At 34.7% G+C, this 18,501-nt stretch overlaps 1 protein-coding gene and 1 non-coding gene across 2 annotated transcripts in view; both read right to left on the bottom strand.

Annotated features, from left to right (window-relative positions):
* UNC13C (unc-13 homolog C) overlaps positions 1–18,501 on the bottom strand; it is a 540,818-nt gene that overhangs the window by 295,115 nt on the left and 227,202 nt on the right. The window lies entirely within an intron of this gene.
* Positions 223–328, bottom strand: LOC112676233 (U6 spliceosomal RNA). Its single transcript, XR_003146401.1, has one exon. It is a non-coding gene; the product is annotated as a U6 spliceosomal RNA (small nuclear RNA).

Here is an 18,501-nt window from a genome sequence, read left to right as displayed (position 1 = left end):
GTACTAATGCTCCCTCCCCCTACCTAAGAGGTAGGTGGTCGGCAGAGGGAAGAGAGAGAGAATCCCAAGCTGACTCCAGGCCCAGCATGTGTGCCCGATGCAGGCCTCAATCTTGCAACCTTGAGATTATGATGAGCTGAAATCAAGAGTTGATGCTTACCAGCTGAGCCACCCAGGCACCCCTAAATGTCTTATTCTTAATGCTTCTTCTTGTCATCATCATCTTATAAGGAATGCTTCACTAATTTGTAGGTCATTCTCATGCAGGCGTCATGCTAATATTCTCTGTATTGTTCTGATTTTACTATAGGTCCTGCAAAGTGAGTACCTTTTAATTATTTTTAGAGCCCTCTTTCATTTGCTTTCACTTTCCAGAGAATCTGCTTAGAGTGAGGGCACTGACAAATTGGGCAAGGAAGGTCTCCCCAGACATTGAACCCAGTACCTGGAGGAAAATGGAGAGAAGAAATTCATCTGGAAAGTACAAGGGCCTGCAGATTGATTAGCCAAGTCACTGTGACTCCTGCTGCTAGGATCAGAAAGTCCTGAGTATACCTGTCTAGTTGGAGTCTATATTTACTAATGTACCAATAATGGTCATGTCTTTCCCACTTACCTGATTACTGAATGAGGCTTTTAAATTGCTGTTACCCTATCTTCTTCACTCGTCATAATAATACATTGGGAATTTGGGAAGATGACAACCTGTCTTTAATTTAGAGTCCCAAGATCACAAAGAACCAAACCTGGAGCTGATGGAGAGACTATCCAAAAATCATGGACTAAAATGATTAGTTACTGCTAAATGCAGTAACTGGAAAAAGTTTTGGAATGGCCTACCTGGGACCAGAGAGGATGAATTAATTTTATTTAAATTAAATATAGAGATAGGAAGGTTGTATAAAATGTTGAATAGTCAATGAGGTGGAAGGTAGCAGACACTGTAAATGTATTCCCTCAACAATCTTTCAACCTCTCCTTTTCCTTTTCTACTTTTAGGCAGTATTTCAGCCTTCCGTGTAACTGAACATGACCACTTGACATAATTCTGCTGATAAAATATATAAGCCAAAGTCTTCTAGTCTTATCTCTTATGTTTTCCTCTTTTATCTCTCTGCAATAAGGATAGAAGACAGCTTTCACTAAAGACATTAAAACAGGAAAATTAGAACAGAAAAGCTCTGTTCTTTGATGGAATAATTCAGTTACTGTACTAGCTTATACCGGAATTCTTATACCTGGAATTCTTGTTGAAGAAGTAAACTGCTTTTTATTAATAAAGAAATACGTCTTAATGTGAAAGTGAATGAAATTCTAATAAAACCAAGTAGGAAAATAATAAACTATGAAATTCATTTTGCTTGATTGTATATAAAATAATTTAAAATGTTTAATTTATGAGCTATTACTCTTTTTATACTTCCTGCGTTTTATGTCACTTAACTATTTAACATGTTTCATAAACCCTGAGTTTTATTAAAAAACAAAGTTTTGCATTTCAGGTGGGAAATGATAGGTTCACATAGGAAACAAAATTTGACAGCAAGAGAAATATCCTCATATATAAGAAAAAAATCTGTCATGTACAATAGAAAAAACATAGTCCCATTAAATCTTCCTCTCCTAGATCATATTCAACTTGGTTAAGTTAGCTAACCAAGACTTCTGGGTTAGTTTACCAGTTTGTGAACCCGGCTTCTTTTTTTTTTTTAACAGTAGAGAATAAGATATTTTACTGCATGAACTCTTGATAAATAAATATTGTTAGAACCATTTGCATTCTAGTTTTCCTGTACGTAAAAATAATTCCCCTCTTAGAGAGTGGTTCATGTGTCTAATTTTATGTTTTTTTACTGTTAAAGATAGGTTTTGTTTCCATAGAAATAAGAGAAGAAATAAAATATCTTATTTCTTCCCAAATTAAAGGAGAACATTTGCCTTCCCTAAAGGACTCAGGATTTTTGTGCGTGTCTGTGTTTTGTCTTTAATTCATAGGAACTGTAATCTCTATAGAACCAATTACTATTTGGCCAATTTCTTTTTGGCAGCCATCCAAATGACTAATTTCTTTATAATTATTTATTCCAACTTTGCAAATGGTCTCAACGCAAATATTTTTGGATTTACAATTTACTATCTCCAATGATTAAAGCAAAAACACAAAACAAGAAAACAAAACAAAATAAAACCCACACCTTACCCAAGTTATCAGAGTTCAACCCATTCTGAGAAAAATTGCTTTACATTGAAAGATGCCCATAAATTCATAAAGTCCATAAAGCCAGAATGCGATGGAGAGAAAGAAGCCCTTACCCAAGTAATCATACTCTGATGGGAAGTCATTACTAATGTAGCATATTAACAGTTGTTGAAGAATGAAAACTGCACCTATACTGAGATCTTATGAAGTAAAATACATCTTACGGGGCAACTCTGTCAGGAATTAAAGCCAAAAGGAAGTGATGTTATATTAAAAATCACATCTAAGCACCTAGGTGGTGTCTGCCTTTGGCTCAGGTAGTGATCCTGGGGCTCTGGGATCAAGTCTCGCATCAGGCTCCTTCAGGGAGCCTGCTTCTCCCTCCGTCTATGCCTCTGCCTCTCTCTATGAATGAATCAATAAAATCTTTACCAAAAAATGTCTATTAAAATTATATAAAATTGTAGCCACACATTTTAAGTGAAACAAATGAGAATTCCAAATTTTAAATAGTATCATACTGGGTTTGGTTAACATTGAGTGATTAAAAACACATGAATAAATGCGCGCGCGTGTGTGTGTGTATGCACGCATTGAAACAAGCTATAAGGATATATACTGAAATGTAGGTGACAGAATTAGTAAAGATTTGCTATTTTATTCTTCATGTTTATGTTACAACCTCAAACGTGTATTTGAGGTAATTGTAAATAATCCCATTTCAACTCAGGCTTCAAGTCAGAATATTGACTAAGAAAATCAGCAGCCAGACACCGGTAAGAACCATCCTCAGGCAAAGCAGTAGCAGCAGCTTTTTAAACAGTAATTAAATTCTCTAGTTACAGCTTAATTCCTTAAACTCTGACCCATCAAATGGAAATACTGCGAGACACTCAGTGTTCACATTTCCTTTTAGTGATTTATTATGAATTATGTAACCTACTTCCTTTGCCATATTGATGTTTCATTTGTTCCTGAATTAAGATCCCAACCCTATTCACCTTTTTTTTTTTTTTTTTTTTTAATTTTTTTTTTTATTTATTTATGATAGGCACACAGTGAGAGAGAGAGAGAGGCAGAGACACAGGCAGAGGGAGAAGCAGGCTCCATGCACCGGAGCCTGACGTGGGATTCGATCCCGGATCTCCAGGATCGCGCCCTGGGCCAAAGGCAGGCGCTAAACCGCTGCGCCACCCAGGGATCCCCCTATTCACCTTTGAATTCTATTACAGCAGATGAACAAACTCTAAGTTCAAAACCCAGGGACAGTGCACAGCAACTATTCCCACCTGTATTTTTAAGGACAATTTAGTTTTGGGTATCAGGATAAAAAAAAAAAAAAAACACAGTCCCCAGTATTTCACTATTAGGTTTTCTCGAGGTTTTCCTTTATAGTAATTGGGCAATTATAAATTAATGACAAAGAAGATGGTAAAAACAAGAACAAGGTATCAATTATATTCTTAGTGGCACTTTTGAAAAAGGACAGGAGGTGAGGAGGAATTCAGGCACTGGCATTTAAGGGCTGGCTGAAAGAAGACTTTGTACTGTAACAGATCAGAGAACCAAAGGGCAAAGCAATTCCTTGTAAGACAGACATGTTTGCCTGCCCTGCCTTCAAGCCCCCCAATTAGATTATGAATACCTCAAAGTCTTATATTTTATCTTTATATCTAGTATTTTCTTCACAGAAAGTAATGTGCAGAATTATTTTAATAGCCATCTTAAGAATTATTAAATAGTATTAAAATTAGCATTAATCAAAATTAATGATGTTAAAATAATAAAGGTAAAAAACCTTTCGACAAATACGTCAGTGTCCATTTTACTGTGAAATGAGAGACCACTTCCAAAGACAGAGATTAGGAGATCTATACAGTATCACTTATATGTGGAGTCTACAAAACCAAACTAGTAAAAAGAGAGTAAAATGGTGACTATCAGAAGCTAGAGCTGAGAGAACAGGACAGGTTTTGTTTAAGGGCAAACACTTGCACTTAGTAGATATATAAGGCCTGCAGAGCTAATGCACAGCATGGTGAATATAGATAAGATTATAATAATCATCTAATATGCTGAGAGACTAGATCTTAATTATTCCCACCACAAAAAAAGAAATAATTACGTGATATGATAGAGGCACAATAGTAATATTACAATATATAAAGGTATCAAATTGAGGTTTTGTACACCTTAAACTCATATGGTGTTATATCTCAGATATATTTCAAATAAAAATAGCAGGTAGAAAACTGGAGGATCAAATGGCTCTCTCAAAAACAGGAGATATGCATAAGGTGTGTAAGAGCATGTATGCAAGATGTGTGTGGTTTCTATTCACCATTTATTTGACCATATATTTTTTCAACTCTGACACATTCTTCATTGTGTTTCTTAGGACAAGGATTTCTTTTCCCTACTCCTCCACCAAATGAACATTTACCTGCCTTTCAAGACCCAGATAAAATATCACCTCTGAATGAAACTTCCCTGGGAGTTGGTTTTGTTTTTATTGTTTTTCATTTTTCAATCCCTAGTACCTATAGCAAGTAGATATTCAATATTGCTTATTAAAAAAATAAAGGAAATATCACATCATTCTTCTCTCTATGTTCTTACCGATACTTATTTCTTATCTTTTTGATTTGCCATTCTGACAGGTTCAAGCTATATCTCATTGTGGTTTTGATTTATATTTCCCTGATGATTAGGGATGTTGAGTACCTTTCTTGTGTGTCTGTTGGCCATTTTCAGATCATCTTTGGAAAATTGTCCATTCAAGTAGTCTGCTTACTTTTTTTTTTAACATGTGGGAGTTTTTTGGTGTAGAGGTTTATAAATTCTTTATATTGGATATAAGCCCTTATCAGATATATTATGTGCAAATATCTTCTCCCAATCAGTAGGTTGCTTTTGTTGATAGTTTCTTTTGCTATGCAAAAGCTTTCTATTTTGCGTTGGCAAGGATATGGAAGAAAAAGGAACCCTGTGTACTGTTGGTGGGAATGTAAACTGGTACATCTACTGTGGAAAACAGTATGTAGGTTCCTCAAAAAATAAGAGATAGAAATACCATATGATACAATAATTCCACTACTGGGTATGTACACAAGGAAAACAAACAGTAATTCAAAAAACTATATGTACCCCTGTGTTCACTGAAGCATTATTTATAATAGCCAAGATATGGAAACAACCTAAGTATTCAATGATAGACGAATGGAAAAGAAGATATAGACGTACACACACACACACACGCACACAAACACTGGAATATTACATAGTCCTACAAAAGGATGAGATCATGCCATTTGAGATAACATGTATGGATGTAGAGGGTATTATGCTAAGTGAAATAAATTGGACTGAGGAAAACAAATACCATATGGTTTTACTCATATGTGGAATCTAAAAAACAAATGAATAAACAAACAAGAATCAGATATGTAAATACGGAGATCTGATGGCTGCTAGAGGAAAGGGGTGCGGGAAGACGAGCAAATGAGGAAGAGGAGTGGGAGTTTAAGGCTTCAGTTATGGAATGAAGAAGTCACGGGAACAAAAGGTACAGTACAATACTATTGTAATAGCATTGTATGATGACAGATGGTAGCCACACTTCTGGTGGGCATAGCATAACATATAGAGTTGTTGAATCACTATGTCGTACCCCTGAAATTAATGTAACATTGCATGTCAACTACACTTAAATAAAAAAATAATAAATATTATAGATAAGAGTAATCACACTCTTCTTTTTGTTGTTCATTAAATAGTAACAAAAATGCATGTTCCAATTAATGGTATAATTAGGTAACTGAAATTGAACCAGTTGTTTGAAGTGAGAAATAGTCTATTTGGTGTGTTTGACATTTATTTGACATTTGAATAAAGACATTATTTTCCCAAGTCAGACTTTAAGTGGTGACATGCATTTTTTTTCTTCTTAAACTTGTCCATGAAATAAAAAAGTTGTATGCCAATGACCTCTAAAGTAAAATTTAAGTATTAAGAGTCAAGATCTGTGATTCATTGAAGTTATGCCATTTTCTTTTCTTTTTAAAAAATGACTTTTTTGTTTGACCGAAAGAAAGCACAAACAGGTTGGAGAGGGGCAGAAGGAGAGGGAGAAGCTGAGCAGGGAGCCAGATACAGGGCTCAATCCCAGAACCCTGAGATCATGACCTAAGCTGAAGCCAGACACTTAACTGACTGAGCCACTCAGGTGTCCCAAAGCTATGCTTTTCATTTTACTTTCAAGGGTAAGGTGTACCAGGTATGATGGAGTAATAGAACAGGCTTGGAAAATATCTGCCTGATTCAAATTTTATTTGAGCCACTTACTAGCAGCATGACTTTGGGCAAGTTATGCAGTTACATTTAGTCTCTATTTCAAATCTATAAAGTTAGAATTGCAATAATTATCTTTTAAAAATGATTACATATGTAACATTTAGAAGGGTAGTGGGCATTTAGTAGGTTTTTAATTATAGCTAACTAATGTAGCTAGCTTTATCACTCAAACATAAATATCATTTGCCTTTAACAGTAAAGAACAAGTTACTGCAGATACAGGAAACAGTAAAAATTTTAGTCTAGTTATCAAAACAGGAAATTGATTAATTGATGTATGCTAATGTGATAAAATTTCATTCAATTATTAAAATTCCTGTTTTAGGGATCCCTGGGTCACACAGCGGTTTAGTACCTGCCTTTGGCCCGGGGCGCAATCCTGGAGTCCCGGGATCGAGTCCCACATCAGGCTCCCGGCATGGAGCCTGCTTCTCCCTCCTCCTGTGTCTCTGCCCCCCTCTCTCTCTCTATGTCTATCATAGATAAATTAATTAATTAATTAATTAATTAATCTTTAAAAATTTAAAAAAAGAAAAATACTGTTTTAGGTGAGGTTTTATTTGGGGGCTCTCTATTCTGTTAATCTATATGTCTTTATGACACTGTCATACTATTTTCATTACTGTAGCTCTGTAATTTGTTTTACACCCGTAACAAATTTTTAAGCATATGGTATATACTATTGTTGTCTATAGGTGTAATGTTGTGGAAGAGATGTCTAGAATTTATTTCTCTTGCTTAATTGAAACCTTGTGCCTCTTGTTTAGTAATTTGCCAAGTCCTCCTCTTCCTAGCTCCTGGAAACTACCATTCTAGGGTGTGATTCTATGAATTTGACTACTTTGGATACCTCATTTAAGTGGAATCAAACAATGTCTTTGTGTAACTAACTTATTTCACTTTGCATAATGTTCTCAAAGTTCATCCATGTTGGTACATATTGCAAAATTTTCTTCTTTTATAAGTTTGAATGATATTCCATCATGTATATATTACACCTTTGTTCATTCACCTATTGATGGACATTTAGGTTCTTTCCACAGCCTGGCTACTACCAAAATGCTACAATGAACATGAGAGTTCTAATAACATCTTTGAGATTCTGATTTCAATTTTTTATTTTAAGGTAAATACCCAGAAGTGGGATTGCTGGATCGTATGGTAGTTCTATTCTCAATTTGTTAAGAAAAATCCATACTGTTTTCCATAGTGGCTGCACTATTTTGCATTCCCGCCAGCTGTGTAGAAAGGTTCACTGACAAGGATGCCACTGCTACACAATAGGAAAGGACAGATAGGAACAGGGACTACAGAGAGGGGGTCCCATCCAAAAGGAGCTTGAATCATGGAGGAGGCTCAAATAATGGTGGTGCTGTCCAAGGCAGAGAGAGAAGTAAAAAAAAAAAAAAATAGTAGGCTTCTCCTGTCCTCCCACCTCTGATCTTATCCAAGAGCCTTCTCACATCTAAACCTAGTGAGCAAGAACATCTGGGAAATGTAACCTTTGGAGTTTAATGCCCTGAGATACAGAGTAAACGTCAGGGAATAAATGGAAGAGCAAACAGGCCAGCACTTATGCCAAACTTAGGTTAGAAAGTACCATAGAGACATATGTAAAACTACATACTTAGCTAGAAGTACTTCTGTGGTTCTCATTCTTACTCCTTTCAGAACTTCTTTGATCTTCTCTGAGAGGCCTAGCATTTGCATCTTGAGAGTTAAAACTCTTATGCTAAAAGCATTTTTCTAAGTGTTATCCAACTTTCTTACTTCAGGAAAAGAAGTGATAAACATTTTTATACTAGGTAGCACAATGAATGATTTGTAAAGAAAATTATGATATAAAAATACTTTGAAAAAAAAGAAAAAATACTTTGGAAAAAATAATAGTGCTTTATAAATATGAACCATTTTTATCATCACTAATATTCTATAGTCATTCTTTTTTTTTTAAAGATTTTATTCATTTATTCATGATAGACATAGAGAGAGAGACAGAGAGAGAGAGGCAGAGACACAGGAGGAGGGAGAAGCAGGCTCCATGCCAGGAGCCCGATGTGGGACTCGATCCCAGGACTCCAGGATCGCGCCCTGGGCCAAAGGCAGGCGCTAAACCGCTGAGCCACCCAGGGATCCCCTCTATAGTCATTCTTTATAAGTAGATAGATGCTTTACAGACTTTTAAGAAAAGATTGAGTACCCCTTTACCAATTTTCACTGCAATGAACACAATTCATGTTATTATATATTTGTATTCAGTATATTACTTATTAAATGTCATTGTCAGTATTTTAATGCAAACATTATTTACTATTAGTGTTTACTTTTAAAAGATCTGGCACATTATTTTCTCTATATAAGTGTATCTAACTTGAATTGTTACAAACGTGGGATTATACTATACATACCATTTGGCATCTTGACTCTCAAACTTAATATATCATGTACATCTAGACATACACACATGATTGCATTCTTTTTAGTGATGTGATATACTGCATTATATGGATGTGCCCTAATCTATTCAGTTTATGCACCCCTATAGATAGTATATGGGCATTTACGTAGTTTCTCGTCTACTGTTACTGCACTACACAGAACACTTTGTATGTATATTTTCATGAACTTGTAAAAAATAGTTTAGTCTGACAAATTATTAAGAGTGCATTTTCTAGGTTGGAAGGTGTGTATATTAATCACATACACATCTGCATATAGATACACATAAATCACTCCTGTATTACTAAAATATCCTCCAGAAAGCATGTATGTGTTTACACTTGTAACTCTTTCTATACTCTCACAAACGCTGAGTATCGTCACTTTTAAATCTTTGCTAATCAGATAGGTGAAACCTACCTTTTTATATTATATTGACTTTAAGGAGCATATTTATATTATACATTAAATGAAATGTGTATATACAGTATTTGTGCATTGCATTCCTCCTTCCCATACTAGTCCATCTGAAAAGGAAGAAAAAGACAAAGACAAAGAACTAATAAAAAGTGTCTTTTTCTACACCCACCTTATCTCCCCCTCCCTCCTGCATATTGAAGAAATCCCTTAAGAGCTTATGACTACTTCTGGACAGAGAAAAAGGATTCAACTAAATAGCCAGAATTTATCTCTGGGAAGATAACAGAATCAGTCATCATAGTTTCTATGGCACCTAACTTGCCTTTCTCTTAGATTCTCCCTTACTCTTTGCTAGAAGAGAAGAGTTGCTGTACTCCCAAAAAACTTTAAAGCAATGATGAAAATGTCAGTAACATGTTGCAGTTACAACAACTGTCTGATCAGACTTTATCTGAACACTATCCTCAGGTAGTAATAACAATCATAAAGGTAAATGATACTAGCTAACAGACCTCTCATTCCAAATATCAGCAATACAGCACAGCTTATGGAAGACTTTTGCAGTGATCACCAAGGAATTGTTAAAAAAGAGAAGAGATGTTAGGAAATCTTACATTCCAATTAACTTTTCTACTTAAATCTAAGCTTCAATCAATTATCTGGAATGGAGTAACCAGGTTTAAGAATTCATAAATACTAACATTGATTATACTGCAGTCCTCTCTGGAACCCTTTTGAGCTGGATAATACAGAAAATGTCAAGAGATGAAATCCAAAAAGAAAAATAAAATACCATGCTATTGCACAAACAAAACACCTGACAGCATCCACGATATTTTGGCATCTACACTAGCTAACCTTTATCACTAAAATGAAAACTCAAGTGTCTTGAAACTAAGTGGAATTTATGTAATTACAAAAAGCTAGAAGAAAAATTGAGCCAAGCATCTGACTGTTTTCAAACTTTCCAAAGTCTGAGTAATAAATATAAAACAACTCAATTTGATCAACTGTGCACATAATTTAGATTAGCAGAAAAAGTACAAAACAACCACTATCGACCAGATAAAAAGTTAAGATTGATCATTCAGGTAAAATTTTAATGGAAAATATTATTTTAAATTGAATCATATGAAGTTGCCATTTCTATAGGTCAGCAGAGTTGAATATCAGCAATTTCATATGACTCAACCTACTAATAACCAATTTTATATAACCAAGTTTTGTCTGTGTCCTAGTTTGTACTTGGCAAGTACAAGACATTCCATTAGAGGAGCACCTGGGTGGCTCAGTCAGTTAAGGGTCCGTCTTCAGCTCAGGTCATGATCCCAGGGTTAGGCTCCTTGCTCAGTGTGGCACCTGCTTCTCTCTCTCCCTCTGCCCCTCCCCCCCACTCGTGCGCTCTCTCTCTCTCGCTCTTTTTCTCAAATAAATAAAATCTTAAAAAAAAAGAATGAAATTCCATTACATTAGAACAATGACAACTAGTGCATTCACAAAAACTTGCCAGATTATTAATCAAGATACTGACAAATGGTATGGGAGGGCAAATTAAATACCAAATAATTTAATAATGAAATTGAGGAAGCCAGAGAGATCTTCAAGATCTACTAAATTTGATTGATTTGACCTGAGTTTTATCCTTAGTACTATGTGGACAAAGTGAAAAAGGATGACACAATCTTATCATAATAAAAATGCTCAAGAGGTTACATTTACTGCTTATTTTAGTGCTTTAACCAAATCAAAATACATTTTGTCCTTTTTGTCCCTTCAGGTCCAATTCTAATCAAAAGAAGCAAAGTTTTTCAGGTAGAAATATAACTGAAAAAAAAAAACCCACAAGCCTATCATGAAGACTAAAGGCATCTATAGAACTTTCATCAGGCAGGAAAACAGATACTACAGATGCTAATAAAAAATAAATGTTTGAGTTCACCAAATGATGCTCTAGTAGCATACACAGAAAAGAAAGATCTGTTGTTGGAATTTCTTGGAGAAAAAAATGTCATTGAAGGAATAGAAAGAAGGGAGAAACCGGGCTAAACAATAGTGGAAATGAAAAATAAAGTTTATAAAAGACATTTTCACTGGTAGAAATTAACTTTACAAATTTTAAAAAATAATTATTAAATATAGTTCTACGCTAACTTTTTACCGAACATTATTTTAGGAGGTTCTCTCCCTCAAAAAGCTCAAAACTTAGTACAACACTAATGTACATAAAAGACATGAAAATCATTATGGAATAAAACAAAAGACACCTAAAATGTTGTGTAACTACTGGGGCAAAAAAACATCAGTGAAGGTAGATGTCACATTCTTTTGAGTAACGCCTTATTATATATACAAATCAATAGGCAATGAAAAATTTACAACACTATTACGTACTAATGAGCCCCTCCAGCAGACTCTAGTTAGAGTCAAGTACTTAAAGAATGTGGCAGAGGCTAGGGTTTATACCAAACCTATAACTTTAGGAAAGTCTGAGACTCATTTTTTTGGCTGCAAATGTGAAGTTAGAAATGTCTATGACATTGAGTTTCTTTAGAATTTTAATGCTATTAAATGTGTAGAACATTGTAATACTGACAGAACACAAGGGGTGGTAATGATAGAGGTCATGGACAACACCACTGCTGTGGTTGTCATCACCAACATCGTCATCTTATAAAAGCAATTCTGTATCACGAGTTTATAAGTGTAAACGCATAATTAATGTAGTACCGTTAATAGAGTGAGGAAATCAACTTTTTTCAATGACGTTTTACTTAGTTTATTGAGGTATAACTGGCATATAAATAACTGCATATATTTAAAATGTGTAATTTACCAGGTCTGAGCACACATATTCATCCATGTAAGCACCACCACAATCAATATAATTAACCTATCAATCACCTCCCAAAGTTTACTTGGACTTTTTGCAATCACTTCCTCTTATCCTTTCCCTTTCTCATTCCCCAGGCAACCACTGATCTGATATATTACATTTTTAGTTTACTGTTAGTTTGTTATTTTCTTTTTCTATAATTTTATATAAATGGACGTAAACTATATACTTCCTTCACTTAGCTTCACTTAGTTTAAGACGTAAACTATATATTCCTTCACTTAGCTTAAGATCTACTCATGTTGTACATACCAATATTTCATTTCTTTCTACTACTGAGTAGTACTATCCATATGCCAGAACCTGCCTATCTATTTACATACTGATGAACATTTGGGTGCTCAGTCTTTATCTATTGCAAAGCAATCTGTTATATATCTTCATATAGGCACATATTTTCTTTTTAAGAGACCAGCAGGTTTCTGAAGTGGTTTTACCAGCTTATATTCTTAACCTGCCATAGTGTTCCTTGCCAATACCTGGCAATAAAAGCATAAAAGTCTAAAGGGGACAACCAGAAGTTTTAATACTATGTGTGAAGTATAATATCACTGATAAGTTGACTGTGATAATTTTATGATATATACAATACTATCCTAAAGCAACTACTGAAATAACAAAATGAGATATAATTCAAAGTATATCAGATATAATGATTGGTACAAGAAAAAAATGCAGAGAAGAAAAAAGAGACAAATAACTTATCCTACTAATTATGGAATGGTGTTTCATTGTAGTTTTGCCTTCCTAAATGATTAATGACACTGAATATGCTTTCATATGTTATTTTGCCGTCAATGCAAATGTTTTGTGTGCACCTCAAATTAATTAATGGGAGCCCTGTTGTTCTTGGTGAAGTGTTCTAAGTAGCAGACCTATAAGTAATAGACCTACTTGTGTCTTCTTATTTCTTGTAGGCTGGATATTGTTGGATCTTGTATTTTTGTTCAATATGATCATCTCTGCCTTTTAAACCTGGTATTAGACTTTCTACATTGAATGTGATTATTGATGTGTTTAGGTTTTAATCTATCATCTTGCTATTATTTAATTTCCCTGTTTGTTTTTTTAAACCTCCTTTATCTTTTTTTCTGTTTTGGATTTATTGAGTATTTTTTAATAATTAAAATTTATCTATTTTGTTGCTATGATATTTTTGTTTTTAGTGATTAGTGTTTATAGTACACATCTTTTTTATAGTACACAGCTTTAAACTGTCATAATCTACAAACAATATCATTTCCTTTGTGCACAGTATAAGAACCTTACAACAGTATATTTCCAGGACTGTCCTCCAGACCTTTCTGCAATTGTTACTTTTTTTTTAGTTATTACATAAGGACTAGTTGTTATTGTGTTTAAAATATTGAGTAATCTTTGAAATAAATCAAAATAATAGTTTATTTTATTTGTTAATGTAGATAGTAGTATCGCCAATGTTCTTCATTTCTTTTTATTCATTTATATAAATCTACATTTTCCTCTGGTATCACTTTTCTTCTGTTTAAGAGACTTTCATTGACATTTCTTATACTGCAGTTCAGAAGGAAAGGAATTCTTTCAACTTATGTATGAAAAAGCATCTTTTTGCCTTAAAAATTAATTTGTTAAAAATTATTTTGTTGCCTTAAATTTTGAAAGTATTTCCCCTAAGTATAGAATTCTAGTCTGACAGTTTTTGTTTCAACAATTTAAAGAAGTTGTCCAACTATATTATTGCTAATATCATTTCTTATGAAAGTCTGCAGCCATCTTGTTTTACTCTGTATATATTGTTCCTTTTTCTCTTAAAGCTTTCACAACCTTCTCTTCTTCCTCGGTTTTGAGCATGATGATGATGTACCTTGGTGTCATTTTTTCCACTTTCTTATGCTTGAAGTTAAAGCTTCTTGAGTCTGTGGGTTTCTAATTTTGATAAAACTTGCAAAAAAAGGCTATTATCTGCTCAAATATTTTATATTTTTTCTGTACTCATCCTTCATTTTTCTCCTTTATAAGACTTCAATTACATGCTTGAAGTGGTCTGTATTCTTTTTTAAAAAATTATCTACATTTCATATTTTTCTAATATTATATCTTTAATTATCTTTTCTTCTGCAATATCTAATCTGTTGTCACTCCTAACTAGTGTACTTTTTGTTTTACATATCGTATGTTTCATTTCTAGAAGCTGAAGGTCAGTTGTTTATTTTCAATAGCTTCTTGCCTCCATTTAACCTTTTTCTCAAGTGGGGTTGTTTTGTACTGACTTTGCCATGGTTCTCTTTGGGTGGTTGGTTTGAACAAGTGGCACTAGTGGGTGAATTTGTGTGGAAAGAGCCTTTACTGTGCCAATAGAAAAAATTAGTCCTGCTTCTTTGCTTTATTTGTTGGATGAATTCTTTAGAAACAATCTGTTGACCTCCCTGAGCTTGAACTTTCTCATCTGTCAATGACAGCAACAATGCTTTGTGAAGCACTGTGAAGTATAATACATGTGATCGGAATTGAGGTACTATAAATAGTCACACAAATATCAGTGCCTATAATTATGATATTTGCAATTATTTGGGTTTTAGACTTTCCTTCCTAGACATTTATATTTCTTCAATAAGGCACTTGCCTATCTAGAACTTCTTTTGCTCATCATGCAAATGTTATATGCTTTAAACACCCTCTATATAGAAATAAATAGCTATCCTATTGTCAAGCCCAGCCAAGATGGCAGCACCAAGCTGAACTGCCCCTCCCTCTCCTAATTTCTGGGGATTGGATCTCCCTCCCCAGCTGATGATAGAAGCCTCAAGCAACATTTCTACTACAATTAGGAAAAATCAGAAAACAAAAACCCCCACAGCTCTGTAAAGGGAAGCAATCATCTTTCATAATTACCTCAGTGTCTGTAGCACATAGAAGACTGTCTCACAAATAAATATTTGCCAAATGAATTATTATTCTAAAGATAGAACTAGTACTAAAAAAAAAAAAGGCCAGAAAATTGGATTTTACACTTTATTTTTCTGGGTCACTGGAGATCTGTAAAATTCCAGTTTGGCTAGATATAGGACTAGCATATTGATCTCCTTTTCCTGCCTTTGAAATGGTTGTCCACACATGTGGTATACCCAAGAGGTGGGAGGATGAACCAAACAGAGGCTGTTTAGAATTTTAAGATTTGTGTCTTGAGAATGCTGGACAGATCCAGATCATTTTAGTGCCTTGACTAGATATATTCCACTCAGAGACAACTGCTTTGACCTATAGGGTCAAATAAGTCACCAGAAGACCACCAGGATTTCCCTCCTCTCCTTTTCTCACACAAAGCACAACTGATGGGTATAGGTGTAAGGTGTTCTTATCACAGCCTGCCTGGTACTTTATAAGGATGAACTGGAAGAACAGGTTAAAATTCAGAGAATCTTCCTGGCAGAAATCTGTGATGCTAGAGTTGAAAGACATATGGTCACAGGACTGAGGCTATCTATTATGGGCCACATGGGGACTAGTGATATGCAAAGTTACTAGTAATGATCAGGAATCAAACCAGAGTATGGAGGAGAGAGGGAAGAAGAAAGAGCACTAGGAAGGAGGGCAGGAGAGATCAAATGATAGGAGAAAGAGAGGGAGAGGAGAAATAAGAACGAGAGAAAGGGAAAAACAGATACAGATGAACAAACTGTCAGAGAAAAATAGAGAGGAATGACAGGGCCTAATTTCTGCCATTTTAGAGTTCTTATTTACTTTTTCTTGGATTCTTGCAAGGACTTTCTGTGTCCACGTAAAAATCCCTTTTCCATGGTCCAGTTTAAATGTGTTTGTTTTTTTTCTTCCCACCAAGTGGCATCCTTACAGAATAGTTCTCATTGCCCCAAAGGTTTGCTGTTTGTAATCTAACTGCTCCCTCAAAATTTGGGAGTTTTATTTAAATTTTATTTAATTCTCACTTTGAAACTAAGTAAAAGGCCTTCCGTAGCTTGGCCTATGGAACATCACAATGCCATCTCCTAGGATATGTGCTGATCTGAAATTTTACGATTTGTTTACTGGCAATCAATTCTCTTTGGGGGCCATAAGTTTAGTTAATTCAGCCCAGACCTCCTTCCATATACCCTTCCTCTCCTTGTAATAAGACAGCTTTTTTTTCTGGGATGAAGCAGTGATAAAGTAAATTTCTTCTATTCTACTGGTTCTGCTGTGTGGGGATGTATAATGGCTCAATCTCATTTACTAAGTGAAAGGCTGTATTGGTTATTATATCTCCCCATTGCCAGGCATATTCATAATGTAGACAATGATTAGTAAACATATTCTAACCCCACAAAGTGTGACTAAACTCCTTGCTCTAGACAATTGTGGAACAATCTTCCTGACAAATGACTTTCTGATGCTAATACCATCCTTGTAATCTAGCTCAGACAACTGAGGAAATACTTCCTTTCCATGTAACCCAGAAAAGGCCTATGCTAGTAATCTAGGCAATAAATCAAATCACTTGATTACATTCAGGCTGTCATTTTAAAATATTAATCTGCTACACTAGGAGATATTAGAATTTAGTTACAGTATTTAAATAAGCTATCTCCTATAGAGTTTAGTTTATGCTTAATTCGTGCTCAGTCCTAGGCTGAACAGCACACAGCATGGTCGAGAGCCATGGGCCTGGCTCTGTGTGTGCCATGCATTTGGTTAGCTGTGAATTAAACATGGGCAACATTCTTCGAAAGGGCCAATGCAATTATGTTTCTATAAACAACAATTTTACAAGTTTCTGGTGCTTATATGTTAAGAGTTTGCATGTATACTGCCACTTAATAAAAATTTTATTGAGTCAAAGTGGAGAGTAATTATTTTCCCTGCACTGCCCACTGTGAGACAGATTCACAGAGGCTAAAAGGTTTTCTGGAGGTCAAAAAACATGTCAATCCAGAAAAGTAATGGAACTTAAGTTTATAAACTAGTAGGCCAAAAAGCTTATTAGTATAATGTGAAGTCGCTCTTCAAGTCAGTACTTTCCATGGACTTTGTAAGTACAGGGATTTGCATAAAATGGGCCCTCAGGAAATGTGGGTAGAATTTAATTGATACCCACAAAGCAAGTGGAGGTGGTTGTCCAGTCAATTACATAAGTAAGGTGTTTAAACACCACTGCTGTGGCTATTCAATACCACCATAAATAAATGAGAGTATGTCTGTACTCTTATAGGTATTGCATTGACTAGCCTTTGTTATTAAAATAATTCTTTAATGCAAATTAAAAATATAATTAACAGAGGGACACCCTCTTGCCCTGTTGGGAATACAAACTAGTAAAACCATTCTGGAAAATAGTATGGAGGTTCCTCAAAAAGTTAAAAACACAATTATCCTACGATCCAGCAATAGCACTACTAGGTATTTACCAAAAGAATACAACAGTACTAACTCAAAAGGGTACATGTACCCTGATATTTAGAAGCATTATCTACAATCGCTGAATTATGGAAATAGCCCAACGGTCCATTGACTAGTGAATGGATAAAGAAGATGTATACATATACATACACATAGTAGACTGAAATATTACTCAGCCACAAAAAAGAATGAAATCTTGCCATTTACAATGACATGGATGGAGCGAGAGTATTACACTAAGCAAAATAAATCAGTCAGAGAAAAGACAGATACCATGATTTCACTCGTATGTGAGATTTAAGAAATGAAACAAATGAACAAAGGGAGAGAGCAAGAGAGGCAAACCAAGAAACAGACTCTTAACTACAGAGAACAAACTGATGGTTACTAGAGGGGAGATGGATGGGGGGGATGGGTAAAACAGGTGATAGGGATTAAGGAAGGCAATTGCTATGATGAATACTAGGCATCACATAGAAGTATTGAATCACTATGCTGTACACCTGAAACTAATACTATGCTGTATATTAACTAATTGGAATTTAAGTAAATCTTAAAAAAAATAAAGAAATAATGCATGCCTACCAGATTCCCTCTAGGAGAGAATCAGCATGAAGGTTTTATTTCATAAGTTAGCAAAAACAAAGTACCATCAACTATATGGTCTTCTAGAAAGAATAGTATCTACATCATATAAATGTAAACTTCCTAGCTCCAAAATTTCTCATTCAAATAGACAGACTATATTGCTATTTTCTCTCTAAAACTCACTGGAAGAAATTTACTCCTTTTCCTCCTGAGGCAATGGTTTATGATAACCATTTCA

This window comes from Canis lupus, chromosome 30 (genome assembly GCF_003254725.2).
Source record: "Canis lupus dingo isolate Sandy chromosome 30, ASM325472v2, whole genome shotgun sequence".
Classification (NCBI taxonomy): domain Eukaryota; kingdom Metazoa; phylum Chordata; class Mammalia; order Carnivora; family Canidae; genus Canis; species Canis lupus.
The sequence above is the reverse complement of the archived record's forward strand: the minus strand, read 5'-3'. Positions and strand labels throughout refer to the sequence as shown.